The sequence below is a fragment of the Peromyscus maniculatus genome, chromosome 22 (assembly GCF_049852395.1).
Source record: "Peromyscus maniculatus bairdii isolate BWxNUB_F1_BW_parent chromosome 22, HU_Pman_BW_mat_3.1, whole genome shotgun sequence".
NCBI lineage: Eukaryota > Metazoa > Chordata > Mammalia > Rodentia > Cricetidae > Peromyscus > Peromyscus maniculatus.
In genome coordinates this window covers 33,143,019-33,161,217 of record NC_134873.1, presented here as the reverse complement: position 1 = coordinate 33,161,217, position 18,199 = coordinate 33,143,019, and the positions used below count along the sequence as shown (strand labels likewise).

At 49.7% G+C, this 18,199-nt stretch overlaps 1 long non-coding RNA gene across 1 annotated transcript; it reads right to left on the bottom strand.

The window, feature by feature from the left end:
* Positions 1 to 5,741: 5,741 nt before the first annotated feature.
* Positions 5,742 to 17,958, bottom strand: LOC107401673 (uncharacterized). The gene is made up of 5 exons (XR_006067124.2): positions 17,871 to 17,958; positions 17,038 to 17,211; positions 8,531 to 11,642; positions 7,552 to 7,614; positions 5,742 to 7,351 (listed from the first exon to the last, which is right to left on the bottom strand). It is a non-coding gene; the product is annotated as an uncharacterized LOC107401673 (long non-coding RNA).
* Positions 17,959 to 18,199: the final 241 nt, after the last annotated feature.

Sequence of the window (18,199 nt, the reverse complement as noted above, 5' to 3'; positions counted from 1 at the left end):
CAGAACGCCCCTCTGCCAGAAGGCCGACTCATAAACCGTTGTGTGTCCGTGCTCCGATCTGCCTGCTCGTTCATCAGGCTCGTTTTCACCATTGGGTTCTCATGAATAACACTGCCCTGGGCACTGGCAGAAGAGCGCGTGCGCACACACACACACACACACACACACACACACACACAAAAAAAAAAAAAAAAACCCAAACCCCTGCTTCCTGTCCTGTAGGTGTGTTCCCAGAGGAATTGTATCACAGACTGAATGTCTAACTTTGGGCTCTATTGACATTCTTAATGCTTGTCCTCTGTGTTTTGTATTTGTTATACACATCCCCCCCCCCCCCGTTATATAACTGTGTCCGTTTATTATCCAAGAACCGCAATGCAATGCTAGCACCAAGTTCAATAGCATGGTATATCTTGCTTAGGTTGTTTCCCTTGCCCAGCATTAGAAGACATGCTCCTGTGGTTTTCCTTCCTCCATTTCTGTATCTAAATTGACGTTGTATATGTGCTGTAAGGTGGGGATTTGATTTGATTGTTCTTTTCTGATCTGATAAATGGATAACTGGAGAGCAAATCCCTGCATTTCCCAGTGGTTCACAGTTCTACGTCTGTCTGAGGCCGACTGCCCGAATGGTTAGTTCCCAGTTCCCAGGCACCCATCCCTCCGGTTAATCCACTTTGAATTCTTGGCCCAGTATTGCCCTGGTCTTCTCTGCAACAGCTTTTTCATAAGTTTTATTCTCCACAGAACAAATTCCACGCCACACTTTTCCTTTCAAAGTGTCTTAATCATGTTTGGCCCTTCGCTCTTGCGTGTAAATTCAAGTTCCCTGAACTCAGAGTAACAGTTTAGGCTGAAAGATGTGCTACTGCACCTTTCCATTTTATGATGGTATGTGGCCTTCCCATGACCATGAAGGAAAGGAGTTCCAGGCTTAGGGCTCCAGTACAGCACCCCTTCTGTCAACTTCAGAGGCCGGAGCCTCACCCCAGTAACTTCTGCCGCCTTCCTCTGAGTGTCCAGGCACGGGCTCCTTCATTCGTTCAGTGAGCACGAATCAGTGGGTCCCTTGGTTCTGGCTGTAGGTGCGTTTTCTTCTCCTAGGACAGAGCTTGGTGGCCTGAAGCCATTGCTCAGCAGTTAAGATCACTGGATGCTCTTGCAGAGGACCAGGGTTCAGTTCCCAGCACCCACATGCTCACAATCACCTGTATCTCTAGTTCCAGAGGATCCGATACCCTCTTCTGGCCAGAGGGCTTGTGGGTGAGGGCCATGCTGACTCCAGCTAACCCACCCCAAAGGAGAGCAAAGCGCAGAGCCAGACAGAGCATCAATTTAACCAGTTACTGCCAAGACAAAACACAGTGGCCGAGTCCATTCCCAACGGCCACACATCCTCTCTGTAAAGGCAAACTGCAGACTACCCAGGAAGCAGGGGTATAGCCAGCTTTTGCTGGGTGACCTCAGAGAGAGAGAGCAGAGAGGCTTGTGTTTAAGCTAAATGTGTTCTTGACACCAGGTGGCCTTAAGCTGCTAATGGAGCTTTATGGACAGCTGGAGGAGACCTACCCCGGGCCAGGAAACTTTCCCTTTCAGTGTTCAGTCCATGAGTCCACACCCTGACTGCCTCTCTGCTGCTTGCAAGACAATAGCGCCTTTTCCTCCCATACACCTTCTGCCCGTGGACACGGCAGTCCCAAACAGCTGTAACTGACACATGTTTAGAAGATAGTTGGAGCTGTAGGCTCTCTGATGTAAATTATAATCAACTCTTTATACGAGCGAATTCCAATCCGGGGGACGTAAAGGCAGATCTGAAAGGTCCAGCAAGGAGACAGAGGAGGCTAAAGGACTCTGTTATCTGAGGCCGCCTGGCTCACGGTTGCCTGGACCCATTGCAAGGCAGGCGCTAGTCTAACTGAGAAGGGGAGGCGTCAAAAGCTAAGTGACTGAGTCTGGCCTCTAACCATGTAGGTCTCCGAGATGAAGAGCCCGGAAAGTGAGTCACAGACTCCTGCTCTTATAATGTCCATAGAACCTACCTAGTCTGTCACAGTGTGTTTGTGGGGGGAAGGAGGTGATATACCACAGGTCTTGAGGCCCACCGCCTCTCTTCCTGATGCTGGGGTTACTGCCTCCCTCCAGGGTCTGCTCTAGCCCCCACTTTTTTCTGAGTCTCCATCCCCTGCCTGCCCCGTGAAGCTCCTCCTCACAGTCCTAAGGGTGCTGTCTCCATTTCTTTTCCTGTCACTGTGATAAAATACCCTAATGAAAGCAACTGAAGGGAGGGAGGGTTTGTTACGGCTCACAGCTCAGAGGTACAGAGCAGTGAAGGGCAGGAGCCTGAAGCAGCTGGTCACATGGCATCTGAATGCGAGCTGGTACCCAGCCCCCTTCCCCCACTGATACAGTCATTCATAGCATCCCACAGGGAAGGGTGATGCTCACAGCAGGTGGGTCTTCTCACCTCAGCTATCCTAACCAAGATATAACCCCTACTGCCATGCCCAGAGGCCCATATCCCAGGTGACTCTTGATTCTATCAAGGTGACAACATTGACCATCAATAGTTATTGATGACCCTTATTTCTGGTCCATCCCCAAAGGCAGAGATCCACCCTACCAATGTGTCCTGAATCAGAGCCCTTTGCTCTCACCATAACTATCTCTTCCTCCCAAGCACAGTGCCTCTGGGCTTTCAAAGCCTCCATTCCTGTCTACTAGATAAAAGTATCCTGCCTTCCAGGGCCTGGGGGCATAAGGAAAAATATGTGCTATCCACTTAGCACATAAATATTGAATCCCTGTGGGGTGGATGTGTCCCTGTGAGCTGAGTCCTGGGGAAAAAAAATCAAGATACCAACTCTACCATGCACTGAACAGACAGCCTTGAGACTGTTGGGGTAACCTCACTTTGATCCCGTTTCCATATCTGTAAAGTAAAGGGGGGTATATGGCCTCTGAACCCTGCTTCATCACTGATAGCCTATGGTTCTCTATGCAGGAACTTTTGTAAGTACTGCTGCTGGAGTATAAGCTAAAATCACTAATAAACTTATCAGGAACATAGAGAAAGCCTTATTCCAATGATGCATAAGCTCTCTCAAGGTTGCTATGATCCTCCATCCACAGTGGTTCTAAGTAACCCCTTGAAAGTCAGCCCTCTGAGGCTGTGAAGGTCCATTTCAATTGTCAACTTGACTGGAGGCCATTAATGAGACATAGTGCAAGTTACATTTCTCCTAAGGAGTAGTCTCTGTGAAGACGCCCTGAGAGTCGTCTGGGAATCTCCATACACAAACATCCACTCTCCAGGCTCCGGTACCTCCCGCAGCAATCCCTCCTACAAAGGGAAATGGCGGCCGCGTTCACCCTAGACCTCACTTGGCTGCCGCTCTGCCTACCTTTGCCAACAAAGCCACTTCCTCGTCCTCGGGGCACCTCGGGATCCCACTTCTTCTCCCTTCTTGACTTTCATTTCTCAGACCTGGTCTTGAGCCACATCCTTTGTGTTAGAAACAGTTCCCACTTCCTGTGGGCCCAGCACCTAGAACACTTCCCCTGCACCTACTGCTAGGTGCAGTCCTGACACTTGAATCCTGAGGAGCTTTCCAAACGCTGCTGTCCACCCTGGTAGGAAACTAGCAAAGTCAGGGGCCTCTCTGTAAAACACTCAGTGTGCTGGGGACCCCCCAGGGCCCAGGGTGAGATGGTACCAACCCTCCAGTTCCTACCTCAAAGATAAAGAAAAGACTCCCGGGGGGGGGGGGGGGGGGACCTGAGACTACCACCTGTCACTATTTTCTCCATTGTCCTGGGATAAAGGGACGTGGGTCACTGTTTATATTCCAGCTTATTGTCTTCAGCCCTTGACCTCTCTGAGCCTCAATTTAATAGTCAAATGAGAGCCTTCTCTATTACAAGGCGGGTCATAGATTCTGTGGGCCAGACAAGCCAAGTGCTGCAGACAGAGAGAGACAGGACTGCTTCCTGGGTGAGGAGGGACACATCAAAGCTGAGCCCACCCAGTCCCCAGGAGCTCAGGGGGCCCCGGAGCAGTGGATAGAATGAGATTACAGCCATATAGCAGCAACAGTGATGCCGGTGGGGGGTCTGCTTTGGGGGGATGCTATGAGGCGTGTGGTCTTCATCCCGGGAACATGAGCATCCTCAGTCCCCCTTGTGAGGGCATAAAGAATGAGACTGAGTTCTCAGACCTCAGCAGAGAGGCTACTTCACGCAGCAGACAGAGGTTAACGCAGAAACCCAAAAGTAGCCAAACTGCAGGAAGTAAGTGTCTGTGGGGAGCACAGCTCCATTTATGGAACTGCTCTCTCCTCTCTTTCTCTCTCTCTCTCTCTCTCTCTCTCTCTCTCTCTCTCTCTCTCTCTCTCTTTCTCTCTCTCTCTCCTCTCTCTTTCTCATACACACACACACACACACACACTCACACACTAAGGTTTAGGGACCATTGTGGAAGAGGGAGCAGAGAATTCTCGTAGCCAGAGGTCACGAAGGACCCTCTGGCTTCTGGTCAGGATGGACTGTTGAGTCAAGGATTCACAGTAGCCATGGTTACCTGCACGAAACCCACACAAGACTAAGCCAGCTGACATCCCAGCATGCATCAGGAGTCAAAGACATTCTACAGTGCTCCTGAGCCCCTGTCTAGCTGAGGAACTATTGGCAGGAGCTGGCTACTGGTAGAGGGAGTCGGGTAGTTTGTTTTTTAAGGGTGTGGCCTCTGGTAAACCAAACTCCCTCCAGTAGGATATATCCATGGGTATATGAGCAACACAAATTGGAAACTGTCGGGGGCGGGGGGCGAGGGGGGGGACAGAGATGAAGTTGGAACATGTGTAAAATTCTCAAAGAATTGATAAAAAAAATAATACATTTATTTCTTTCCTTCTTTTTCTTTTCTTTTTTTTTTTTTTCTTCAAAGAATGAGGCTAAGGTGTAAAGGCTTTGCATCCCCACTGTGGGAGAGCCAGGGCTGTCTGGCACACTGCCATTCCACAGTCCTCTCCCAACAGTGTCCTTTGTGACTCTGGAAGAAAGAAAGAACATGCTTTTCCAAGACTCCTTTGCCAAGGCCCATGGGTGTTGCAGAGAGGCCCCTGGCTTTGCCTGCCTCTGTCATGAGACAATTCTTAGAAGCATGACTAGCTCTAAACCTGTCAGGGGACCTTCCCTTCAGGACAAAAGAATCTAAGTTCAACCAGCAGTGACCATGGTGGCCACCATCCCTTCCCCAGGGCTGTGAACACTGCTCCCAAACGCACTGAACTGACAGTGCCTGCCTTTCCATATTTAAAATCTACAGCAAGCAGAAAAACAAAAACACAAACAAACAAACAAACAAACAAAAACAACCCACTGCCTGCCTTCTCCACTGTAAGGCATTCTACAGAGCCAGGGTCTCACACTCCAGGCCAGCTCTTCCCCAACCCCGGCTCCATTAGCTACAGGGCCTCATGGTCCAGGCCAGGTCTTCCCCAACCCCGGGCTCAGTTGGCTAATTACATGGACTTGGCCCTTGGCAGTGCCCAGGTGGCCAACACCTGAGCTTCCTGACCAGGTGTTTCTGGGTGAAACGGGCTTGGCTGGTGCCTTTAAGGACGTGGGAAGGGAGCAAAAGACAAAAGCTACCGAGAATCGAGATGAGGAGCGGACAAGGTGGACAACCATGGGAGCTGCTGCAGAAATAAAACCCAGTGCCCATCGGGGGGGGGGGGGGGGGGGAATGTGATGGGGGGTGGTGAGGTCCTTCGGCATGCCTCTGAGCAAGTGCCATGACAGAGAGGGAGAGACCTCCGACGCTCTGACGGCCGTCAGCTCTGTGACCTTGAACTTCTGCTCTCCCTTCTGTAAAATGAGATTAGTAATGCCTACCTCCTAAAGGCCCCATAATTCAGGAGATGGTGTAGGCAAAGCTTTTGGAGATGGCACTGGTTACTTCCCTCGGTGCTGTGGCAAATTACCTGGCACACCATAGCTTGAGGGAGAAAAAACTTCCTTCTGGCTCCTGGCGGGAGGCAGAGAAAGCCCTGCAGCGGGGGTGTAAACCACGAGGCATCTGCAGCTGGGAAGCCAAGAGAAATGCTCGCCCGCCGATGCTCATCTCACTCTCATTTTTATTCATCCCAGGACCAGCCACCTTTTGGGTGTATCTCCTCACCTCCATTCATCTAGAAACTCTCTCTCGTGATGGAGGTTTGTCTCCAAGATTAATTAAGGCCCTATCAAGTTCATAATCAATATTGACCATCACAGCAATTAACAATGGGGAGCTGGTAGGAGGCTCATCACGGCCAGGTCCCCTAACTGGAGTGAGTGGCTAGAAATTCTGAGGGCAGGGTTCTCAGGGCAAGTTGGTAGTTGGGCCCCACAGACTGAATATGGCAAGAGGCACCTTCCCCTTCCTGGACACCCACAAAAAAATCACCCTCGGGTTCTGTGGGCCCCTGAAGAATTGCGAGAGAACCCAGAAGCATGAATTTGGTGCGTTTCCTAAGAGAAGCCACAATGCTTAGCTTCCCTTTTGTTTCCAGAGTCCAGGGCCCAAGTAGCCACCAACAAAGACTAGGGACAGCCTGGTTCCATAGCCACCAACAAAGACTAGGGACAGCCTGGTTCCAGGATGTTCCAGCTGGGGTGGGGGGAGCAAGAAACTGGTAAAAGGCAGAAAACTAGCTGGGGTGGGGTTCCTCACCTCCCACCCTCCCTGCAGGCTTCCTCAGATGGTTGATAATCTCCATGGCAACCTAGAAGTCCTGGTCACCTGAACTCCCCTCTGCTTTCCTAGCCAGACAGCTCCTAGGATAGCACTTAGCCACCAGAGATCCCTGAGCCAAGGTGATTGTGCATTGTTTTGCAGAACTGTGAGGCCACAACTTCAGTCCTGAAACCAGGTGCCGAGGTGACGAACACTTCCCCTTAACGGTTGGGGTTTTATCGAGCAGGGAATCAGGTCTGATGAACACTAGAATAATCAACCCGACTGAAGCAAGGACATTAACGGGCCAGAATAGCAGGCCATGCATGGCCCATGGGTAGTTTCTGGAGCGCTAGGAACCCGAGTGGCTGCTGCTTTCAGCCTTTCTACGATAGCTTCACCTGAGGACACAGCCACTTCTCATCACGGCTTGAAAAGAAAAAAAAGAAAAAAGAAGAACTACTTGAGTTTCAGGAGGGTGCAGCCGTCGCCTGCTAGCCTCTGGACCTCGTGAAGAGCTCTTTCCGTCTTCATGGTGGTCGCTTCAAGTGCATTTAGGAAGGAAAGCCAATGGAGAAAATCACCAACTCTATCGGGATTGTTGAGGTGGGGGAGCACCAGGCTCTCCCAGCCCTGCCAGACAAAGAACAAAGGCAGGGATTGAAAGCAAAGGACAAAGACACAGGCCTTTTCATTTAACTTCAAGGGCAAGTTCTTCAGGTTGGCCAGGGCGGCGTTTGCCAACCCCTCACCTTGGCTTCTCCCCAGGGGAAGGGGAAGCATCTCCAGCCCCTCTGAAGAACCCATAAAACGGCTTTTCAAGTAGGACTGACCTTTCACCAGGTGAGAACTCTGGCTTTCTCTTCAGGAGGAAGGACGCAAGGCTGGAAATACACCTGCAGGACCGACAGACTGAATGAGTAGCTTCCCCAGGGACCTGGGCTGCTCTGCATTCATCCGCCCAGGATTTAGTAAATAAACTCTTCCCTCCCTGGCCCGGTGGGAGCTTTGGGGCGTTAGCACATGTGACTCCGCGATTTTGGGGAGCAGTTACAGGGAGAGACGGATACCAGCAGACAGGTGGTTGTAACTTGGACTAGCTCCCCCAGCGGAGGTGGAACAAGGGGAAGGAGAGCTATGGCTACACTTGGAAATTCAAGGCCAAGGCCGGGGCATTTCACTGTATGGAAAAGGGGGAAACAGAATTAGGAAGGGAGATGCCCAGAGGGCAGCAATCGGAATTCTAGCTTCTCGTGTCCCTGGGCCTCATCAAAATGCCTGCCGCTGAAGTCAGGGTCATGGTTCTGTAGGTAAAGTGCTTACCTGTGCACATGTGAGGGCCTGAGTCAGAGGCCTCAGAGCCCACTGAGAGCTGGCATGGTGGCATATGCCTAGCATCACATGCTTCGAGGGTGAGATGGGAGGAGAATCCCCGGAAGCTCTCAGGCACTCACACATCTCATACACACACACACACACACACACACACACACACACACACACACAGAGAGAGAGAGAGAGAAGAGAGAAGAGAGAGAGAGAGAGAGAGAGAGAGAGAGAGAGAGAGAGAGAGAGAGATTAGAATGCCTGTTGTCCAATAATATGGAACCAAAGGTGAAGGCCAGGAGAAGGAACACTCATCCATCATGAGAATTTTTAAGAAAAGTAACTAAGGCCATGGCCTTTGCAGGCTGTTGCATTTGAACTCTCTGCTTTGGCCCTGAACCAACCAACATGCCTCTATCTAGAACCATTTCTGCTGCTGCTGATTAAAATTGATGACTACTTTGAAAAACTGAATAACCAATGTACCTATTTCCTTCAAGATCTTCAGATAGATTTCTGGCTTGTAATCAATTAAGGACTATTTACCGAGCTCCTCCCAGGTGCCATATCCTGTGTGACATCTATAAATAAATCAGTAGAAATGCAGCTAAAGAAGAGGTGGTGGATAGCATCATTGCCTGCCTTTCCTTCCCATTTCTGTATTTCTGTGAGTTTGAAGCCCAGGAAATAAATTCCTCGGGAAAAGATTTAGCTAGTCACCCTTCTCTGGAGGTTTATTTTCTGTGCAAAGAGCCAGACTTGTGGAAGAAATCAGGGCAATGGTGGCATTGGACAAGAGCAGCAAATGATTCCAGTCTAGGGGGACTAGGTTTCTCCATCCCCAGCAAATGGGGGTACACTTAGAAGTTAGGGGGGTAAATTCCACATATAAAGCTTCCCCACTTGTGACAGATGTGGGAGGACCCGTTGGTGAGTGGAACCAATAAGAACTAGACAATCTGCCCCAAACCACTTAGGCTCGGCCACCCCACAGGACATGCATGCCCTGGGGCTCTGTGTTCCTGAGCCACTGAGCCTTCTGGGAATGAAGACCAGCTTCCCAGGGGGCTCAGTGACAATGGGGAATTGTGTTCTGTCTCCCAGCTTGCCTTAGCTACGCGTGTACTCTTCCTTTAAAGGAGACAAAGGGGTAAGCCTGCCAGGGCTACTGGTACATTGGATGGTTGAGAAATGTTTGTCATTGAAAGCCGTTTCACTTCCTGTCCCATGCCTCAAAGCCGCTCTCTAATTAAGTTAGCCTTTGCTGCTGCTAACGCCACTCGGTGGCTGCCTCATTCTGCCCAGTTTTCACTTGTCAGAACTGGGTTACAATAATGGAATACTTGGTTTCTATTGCTTACAATTATACTTCAAGGCAGACAGCTAAGGGAGTCAGTGAGTGTCAGGAAGAGGACAGGGGGGTATGCAATGTGAGGGCCAGCCACTGGGGACACAGCCAGCAGGCAGCAACAATCTTCCACCCTGCTCAGCAGAGGTCTGGCTTTCACGGGCTGACCTTGATCTGTGGGAAACTGAGTCCTTAGACTTTTCTATAGACCGAGCAGCTAGCACCCACCCCAAGAGCAAGGGTCACCTCATTTGACATGTGCCTTTGCTCACTAAGCCCTGGGGTCAGCATATGACTTTCCCCAGTGACAGACACCAAAAGAAACACACAAGATAGCTTTGTGCTCTCCAAACACAGCCAGAGTCCTGTCACTGGGGGCTGCTGGGGCTTGAAGGATCCAGTTACTACAAAAATCTGAGTCATCTTCATTGCTCACAAGAGTCTAGCTTAAAACACAGACAGCCGCTGTGTCTTTCATGCTAGATGTGTGCCAGGTACACCATATAGAATGTACACCTGCTCATTTAATCTTCCCAGGACATACTGAGAAAATGCAGCCACAAAGTGGAGAGGTGACTTGACCTGGGTGAGCTGCCAACATGACTATCTATACCTGAGGGGTATGTGAATACAAGCCTGGGTTCCTGAGTCCCAGCATGTCACTGCAGGGCTTTCTGGTCCACGGCTGCCATTCTGTTTAAGAAGACCCCTTGGCCAACTGTGTGGATGCATTTGGTCATTCAGTAAACAGTTTGTGAAGGGTCTTGCACATTGTAGGCCTTGAAGATGAGGAGGTGAAGGACTTAGAGTCTCCTCCTCCAGATGAGATCAGACACCTCCAAGATAGCATGATAGGACTTTATTTGTATCAGAAAGGAGTCTAGGTTCGTATCCCCTCTCCTTGAGCATCCAGAAGAGATTCAAAATCCTACCTGCCTACCTGTTACAAACCACTCCCTCCTCCCAAACTATGGTGTGCATGATTTGTCTCCCTGATGACCTCTGCTCCCTTGCTCCTTGCTGGAAGAATCCTCTTTGGACCAGAGCAGCCATGGACCAAGAACAGCCTCCCCAGTAGCCAGCAGCAGAGCATCACCCCATTTGACCAAGAGGCCAAAGATCTGGGGTGAGTGTATAGAAAACTTTATTTTCTGTATAAAATGAGATCAAGTGGGTCTCAGAACGTCTCCCCCACAGCCTTCATCCTGCTTTTGACAAACAGGACCGTGAAAAGTCCATGAGACTGCACGGGCCAGCACTGAAGTGGAGCCCCAGACAGGAAGGTCTCTGGTAGATGACATTATGTCCTCCTTTTGTCACCCCCACAGTAGCCACGCCCCCTACCACCTGTTTTCCTACAGCATCCTACTTCCTTCATGGCTCCCTGAGGTCAGGAGCCACATCACAGGCCTGAGCGCACGTGGGCCCTTCGAGTGACTAAAGGTGTCACAGAACCGAATCGGTTCCAAGTGTTCAGAGCGACAATTTCACAAGGGAAGGAGAGCCCGCAGATTGCAGGTTTGATGTGGCTTTGACAAAAGCAACTCAAACCAGTTGAGCAAATCAGGCTCGATTTGTGGCCGGCTTTCCTTGACGGCACCTCCTAAAAGCACAGCTTAACGACTCCACGAACAGTTGTGCTTTCCTCGGATAAGCGGTAGTAAAAGTGCACAGAATAACTCTCTGCTGAAATGGAGAACTCTTTGGCAGCACCTGAACCAAGCTCGTTTGTGCATTTTAAAACAATTTGCACTTGGCCTTGGGCTGTGCTGTGCTTGCCCACATCGCCCCGATGGTGCCAGTGTGGGATTACTCTGTGATGGCACACGCACGCTCCCTGCCAGGACAGAGCCATCACCCATATGCCCTCCTTCCTGGCCAAGTCACCTAACAGCAGTGGCAGTGGTCTCTCGTAAGGGGCACCGCAAGGCAAGGACTTGACAGCTTCCCAAGTGCTTGGAGAGGAAAAGCAAGAACCAGGGTGAAGGGAGGATGTGGACCACACCAAGTCGGAGCTTCCAGCGAGCCCCAACACTAGCTATCACCTGACCATTACGTTTTGATGGTGACGATGATGATGCTCGAGGCTGGAGATGTGGCTGGTGGTGATGATGACGGCTGTAACGATGATGTTGATGGTGTTACTCTCCTCAAGGTCATCCGTCTCTTACTGGGGGCAGTGAGATTATCTTGTTGTTTGTTGCCTTCTCTGCTCATAAAGTGCACCTAGGCTGGGGTCCATGGAATCTGCTGAAAGTAGATTCGTGCCTGAGAAGATGGCCCAGTGGGTAAAGTGTTTGCTGTACAAATATGAGAACCCACGTTTGACTCCCCAGAACCCACATGAAGCCAGACATGGTAGCATTCATCTATAACCCCAGCACTTCTACAGTGAGATGGGGGATGGAAGTGGGGAGATGGTGAAGCTTGTGGGTCCCTGAGCATGGTGCACACAGCAACAAATAATAACAGACCCTGTCTCGTGTGAAGTAGGAGGTGAGGACCAGTCGACACTAGAGGTTGGCCTCTGACCTCCACAGGTGCGCTGCGGCAGACCTCCACACACCACACATCACAGACATGTAAGAAAGTGAATTCAGAAAACACTGAAGACTGTCCACCAGCCTCTTCCACATTTGTTGTGAAGAGAGGAGAGCAGAAACAGTCCTGTCCACACAGAACCCAGAGACTCCCATAACCCTGTCCTGCTAACAAGGCCAGCAGGTTGTAAAATAGAACTCATAGATTCATCCAAAGCTTTCAGAAGTGCATGCCAAAACCCATCTTGGACCCTTTATCAGATGAGAGACCACACATACCACACAGAAACATGCAGGAATCCATGCACACACATATGCACACACCAATTCTAGGCCGGTTGCGGTATGAGTCCAGTACTAAACTTTTACTCTCCTCTCATTTAGGATTCCATGAGTGCAATTATTCACAAGTTTATAGACGATGCAAGGCCTTAGGAGGTAAGGACACTGTAATAGTGCTGGGATGCCAGCTCACATGTGGCTAGGTCCACAATGCAGTCTTCTCTGTTTCTGGCTGCCCTCTGGACCTCTGACTGGTCCAGGGAAGGAGGCAGAGGCCAAGACACGGCCATGTCTTCACTCTGGCCCCAGAGGTCAGGGAACGGTGGCTTTGGGATCCCACCTCTGCTCTTTGCCAACATCGGCAGCGCCGGGGTGAGGGCTCGAGCTCCAGAGGTTTCTATGAAGGAGATCTAGAATGACACAGGCCACGTTCTCACTGGCTGAGTCATTGCTGTTAGCTGAATCATTTTGAAATATTTTCTAGGTCAGACATGATCATTATAGAAAACTAGAGGAAAGCAGAGCACTCTGGGAAAGGAAAAGGAAATCGGTTACAATCGTCTCTTGGCTAGGAAGAGCTGTTCTACATGTTTTGGTGTATTCTTATACACACACACATGCACACACACACACACATACACACACACACACACACACACAGCCATGCATATATTAATGATGGAGATTCTTCCTAAGAAACGTACCAACCATACAGGCCTCGGCTGCATGGCACAGCCCATTTCTCCCAGTCTGTGCACCCGCACAGGCTGGTGCCACACTGGATGCTGTAGGCATCTGGAGTGCAATGTTAAGTATTCATGTACGCAGCCCAGTTTGTAATGACACATGCATAAGTCATGTCAAGCAGTGAGTTGAACTACAGAGAATGTGACCACGCTACTGGCTGATAGGAGTTTTCCAGCTCCATATTAACTCTATGGGCCCAGTGGTCACCAGCCAGAAACTTTAGGTGAGAGTCAACCCCCCATCTCTCTCTCCCTCCCTCCCTCCGTCTCTCTCTCACTTTCTCTCCCTTCCTCCCATCCCTTCTCTTCACAAATACATAACATGCCATGTCTACGTGCATATTTGTTTTTACGTTTAATTAGATTTTGACAGTTTAAATCTAATATCATAACATTAATATCTTCTCATATTATCAGCTGCTCTTTAAACTGATTTAACTTTTTTGTGTGCGCATGCATACACATGCATGTGGGGGGGTGGAGGTCAGAGGTCAACGTCATGTGTCTTCCTCTATCACTTCCTACATTCTCTCTTGAGACAGGGTCTCTCACTGATTGACTAGACTGGCTGTCCCTTAAGTTCCAGTGGCCTGTCTGTTACTGCCCCCCACCCCCACCCCAGCACTGGAGTTACAGATGTACACCACCCTGCTCAGCTTATACATTTATGCTGGGGAATCCAGATGCAGGTCTTCAAGCTTGCATACCAAGTCTATACTTACCAGGTGAGTGTTTTCCCAAGCCCCTAAGTGGATTTTAATGACTTTAAAATATTGTATATATGTAAATAGCAGAATTTATTGTTGATGCCTCTATTTTAGATATATAAAATGATCATTCCCCATACATTTAAGAATGGAAATCAGTGCTTACAGACCTGGCCTGTTCTTGACACAAATGTCTGGGAGTTAAAGTTCTGGGATAGGAACATTTTTAAGTCCCTGATCAACATTGTCAACTTGCTCTTTGGGAGGACATTACTAAGCCATGCCGTCTTTGTCCCTTATTGGATGGGAGAGAGACTGCTGTAGAACTCAACTAGGAAACAAGGTTTCAGCTGGACCTGAGGTCCAGATGGCCACGCCCTCCCCAAGGGAGCCTCTGCAGGAAGTCAAGCCCCTCCATCCCATTACGGTGGGAAGTATGGGTAGCCCACAGGGTGACATGGGTCACAGAAGCGATGTGGACAAGGCAGCTTGTTCGTTTGTGGTCAGCAGCCTTTAACAAGGAGGCAGTCAGTGACTTGATTCAGGAAGTACTCCAGGCTGGAGACAAGTGGGAGTCCCGGGGCGGGGGGGGGGGGGGGGGGGGGCACACTAATCCTTAGGTGGCAGCTCAGACACAAAAGTTTTCAACAGGATCAGTTTTCCTAGGTTTCTCCAAAGTTTGTAAACATTTCGTTAGGTTTTTGTAAGGCTGACTGGATGTCAGGTTCAGCTACAAAAACCTAACGAAATGTGGACAATGCTTTCTGTAACTCACGGGCCTCAGTGGGGGTCAAGGGATGGGGCTGCAAACTGACTCCTCGCTCACTGCCCCAGATCCCCAACTCTCCTGAGTCTGCAGGTGTCTAAGGGCTGGGCACACCATCATTTAGTGGCCACAGGAGCTTGGGATCCACAGACTGCACCAAACACTGAGGGGAAGTGTTAGCTCGGTGAGGTTGAGAAAGGGTCTCAGTTTACACTTCCTAAACATGTTGTCATTTACTTAAGAAAGATTTGGCCTTGTTGCCTGAAATCTGCAAATGAAAATGTCTATTGAGTTGTTTTTTTTGTTGTTGTTGGTTTTTTTTTTTTTTTTTTTTTTTTTTTTTGGTTTTTCAAGACAGGGTTTCTCTGTGTAGCTTTGCACCTTTCCTGGAACTCACTTGGTAGCCCAGGCTGGCCTCGAACTCACAGAGATCCGCCTGCCTCTGCCTCCCAAGTGCTGGGATTAAAGGCGTGCGCCACCACCGCCCGGCTCTATTGAGTTTTTTAAGTGAGCTGGAAATACATAAATCTACATTTCCATAAGAGAGACAACATCTCATCAATACTTAAATTTCTGATAGGATCAGAAATGAAAACATGAGACGTTTCCATAAAGTTCAAGACTTGAAAGAATGAGTTAGAGGCTGGGGGGATGGCTCAGTGGATAAAGCACTTTTGAAACAAGCACAAAGATCTGAGCTCGAATCCCTAGAACCCTCAAAAAGATGGCTGCCGTAGCACATCTCTAACTCCAGCACTCCCACAGAGAGACATGGGACAGAGACAAGAGAGTCTCCCAAAGCTCGAAGGCCAACTAGCATGCACAACAGAAAAAATTAACAGTGAGACCCCGTCTCAGACATCCTGGAAGGTGAGGGATTGAATCCTAAGGCCGCCCTCTGACCTCGACATAGGTCACCTGACATGGGGGGTGGGTTGCTCTTTAAAGGAGTGAATTAAAAGTCCAAATAACCCCAGCTCGTGCATCATCACCTGCCTCAGTCTCCCTCTTTGAGCTCCTCTCCAGCCATCAACTAGTGGGCACAGCTACCAACTGTCCATTGCATCACATGCTTGCCACACTGTCTTAGAACGTGCAAGCTCTGTGATGTGGGTAAAATTATTTTTCCCATGCAGATTTTTTTTTTATTGTGGTAAGAACTCTCGATATGAGATTGTCCGTGTTAACAGACAGGTAAATGTACAAGAAATTACTGCTGACGATCCGTCCATTGTCTATAGTTTCCCCATCCTGCTTTGGGGAAACTTCATGCCTGCTCTCTCCTCTCAACCACCTCCTGGTAAACATCTACCCTCCCACTCCTTGAGTCCACGAGTGGTTCTTTTCCAGATGCTGCAAGTACATGAAGTCACACGGTGTTTGTTTTCTGTGCCTGGTTCATTTTACTTAGTATAACGTCCTCAAGGCATACCTGTGCTATTGTCTGTTACAGAATTTCCTTCTTCTTGAGGGCTAAATACTATTTCATTGATTGTAGATGCCATGTCTCCTTTATGCATCTTTCTGTCAATGGACATTCATTCGGGCTGTTTCTACATCTTTCCTATGTGGTCATTATGATTAAACCCATTCAATGGATGAGTCGACTGAGAGTCAGAGAAGTCAAGAAACCCTAAAAGTCAAGTAATCTAGTCAGGCCAGGTCTTAACCAGCTCTCCACCTACTCCTTGTGTGCCTCAGCAGTAGCAGCAGTACCTGTGTGAGAAGTTACCCGGGTCCCCTTTCCCCTGCTCCACATGCTGCCTGCACATCCTGCCGCGCTTGCCTGCACACAGTAAATGCAGAGGGAGGCAAGCCAGGCTAAGCCATCCGACTCTAAAGGCCCATTTCTACTATTCTACAATGTCCTTCTCCAACCTGCAATTAAAACTCTTGGGGGCGGGGAGTCTAAAATTCTGGTTCCTGCAGGATGGGCTGTAGCCTGGCATCTTTGGTACCTGTAGGGTCAATATCCACAGGCCCTTTTCCTTCCTTGGGCTGACAGTGCTCAGTAGGTTGCTGGCTTCCAGGGATGTCCTAGCCAGAGAGAGCGGAGTGGAGAGAGAGAGAGAAACCACAGCCAGTTAGGAAGGTTTTTACTGACAGGAGTCCCAGGAGGGAAATCTGGGGCCATCCCTGTGGAACAGGAATGGAGGAAGGCTGGAAAGGTTCATACAGAAGGAGGTGCTCTTGTGGAATTAGGACCAGACAGGAAAAAGAAAGGAGAAAGCGGTGGCTGGGCTGGCCTGGGTGTCTCTACATCTCTCTGGGGCTGGATGGGCTGAGGCAGGGTAAGTGTGCCCACCTCGATGCCCCACCTGCAGTTCCTCCTGCTGGGGATGCCAAGACGGGAGCCCTTGCACCAGCCTGGATGTAGCAACCAGCTGCCAACCTCATGGGGACCCAGTTCAATGAAACTCAAAGTGTTCAATTTTTACCTCAGCCCTAAAATTCACAATGAGGACTTGGGTGAGGAACCCTTTGGGATTTTTTTCCTTTCTAATTGGGAAATACACCCGGGAAGGTTAGGGGTGTGGAATAAAGAATCTCTTGGCTGAGTCTGACTAAGTGGCCTTGGCTGTCCCCCCTTCCTTAGGAACTTACCAGATTAGCAGGAAGTCCCCTTCACCCAGACCACTTCACAGCATCAGAAAGAACAGAACATCCTGTCCCCACAGTTCTGCAAGGTCAAATCAATCAGTGGCATCTCCGTCCCCTTTTCTCATCAGAGGCCAGCATGGCTTCCCTCATCAGCATTCTGCCGGCTGGGCGTTGAGGCTACAGGAATTGAGAAGTAGGTCACCCCACCGGCTGGGAAGGCTGCTGTGTGGTTTCAGCTAACTAGGTTGCTGGAAAGCCCCCCTGCCCACAGTTATCCCCTGAGTCACCACCTCACGGTGAGGCAGCCTGCTGCCTCTGTCTACAGCTCGCTTTGGTAAAGAGAGCTATGCTCTGTGGGGTACAGAGAAGGAAGGGATGTCGGCCCTGAAATCCAACAGCATCCTCCCCATTCACTGGAGACCTTTGAGAGCCTTCCAGAAAACAGCCTTAGTGGGTGAGCACCTGGGAGCGGGGCTGAAGACGGCCCAGTCTGTGTCCTAGATTCCTAATGCTCTCATAGAAACGAGCACCTGAACCATAGGAGCTGGGAGCAGAGGTGGCCCAAAGGCCTGGGGGGCTACAGACGGCACAGGTGGGCATATACAGAGAGGCAAGGCTAGGACCAGACGGCATCAGCGTGAGAGTGACCCATATCTAGCCACCCAGTTGTTTAGATCCCCCAGCAGAATCAGAGCAAGGGAAGAGAACAACACAATAATGATCTCTTCGGGCCGTGTGTTTTGTAAGGAGGTGGCATTTAACCCCTAAGATGCGGGGGACAATCTGGGTATTTTCTGATGGAAACATATGATCAGATATCTATTTCAGAAAGATACCTCTGGGTCTAGGGAGTCTGTTTAATCAGGGAAACACTTGCAAGACTGGAATTCAGTCTTCAGAACCCATGTCAAAGAAAAGGCATATTAATGCCTCACGTTCATCATCCCCACACAAGGTAAACAGAGGAAGGCAGATCCCTGGGGCTTACTGGTCAACCAAGCTAGCCTACTTGGAGAGTTCCAAGGTGTGAGAAGTCCTCTTTCAAGAAAAGAAGTAGACAGCATCTGAGGAATAGCACTCAAGTTTTTTCACTGTTGGGAATAAACATCTATAAGCACCAACACATACAAACATGGATACACACACACACACACACACACACACA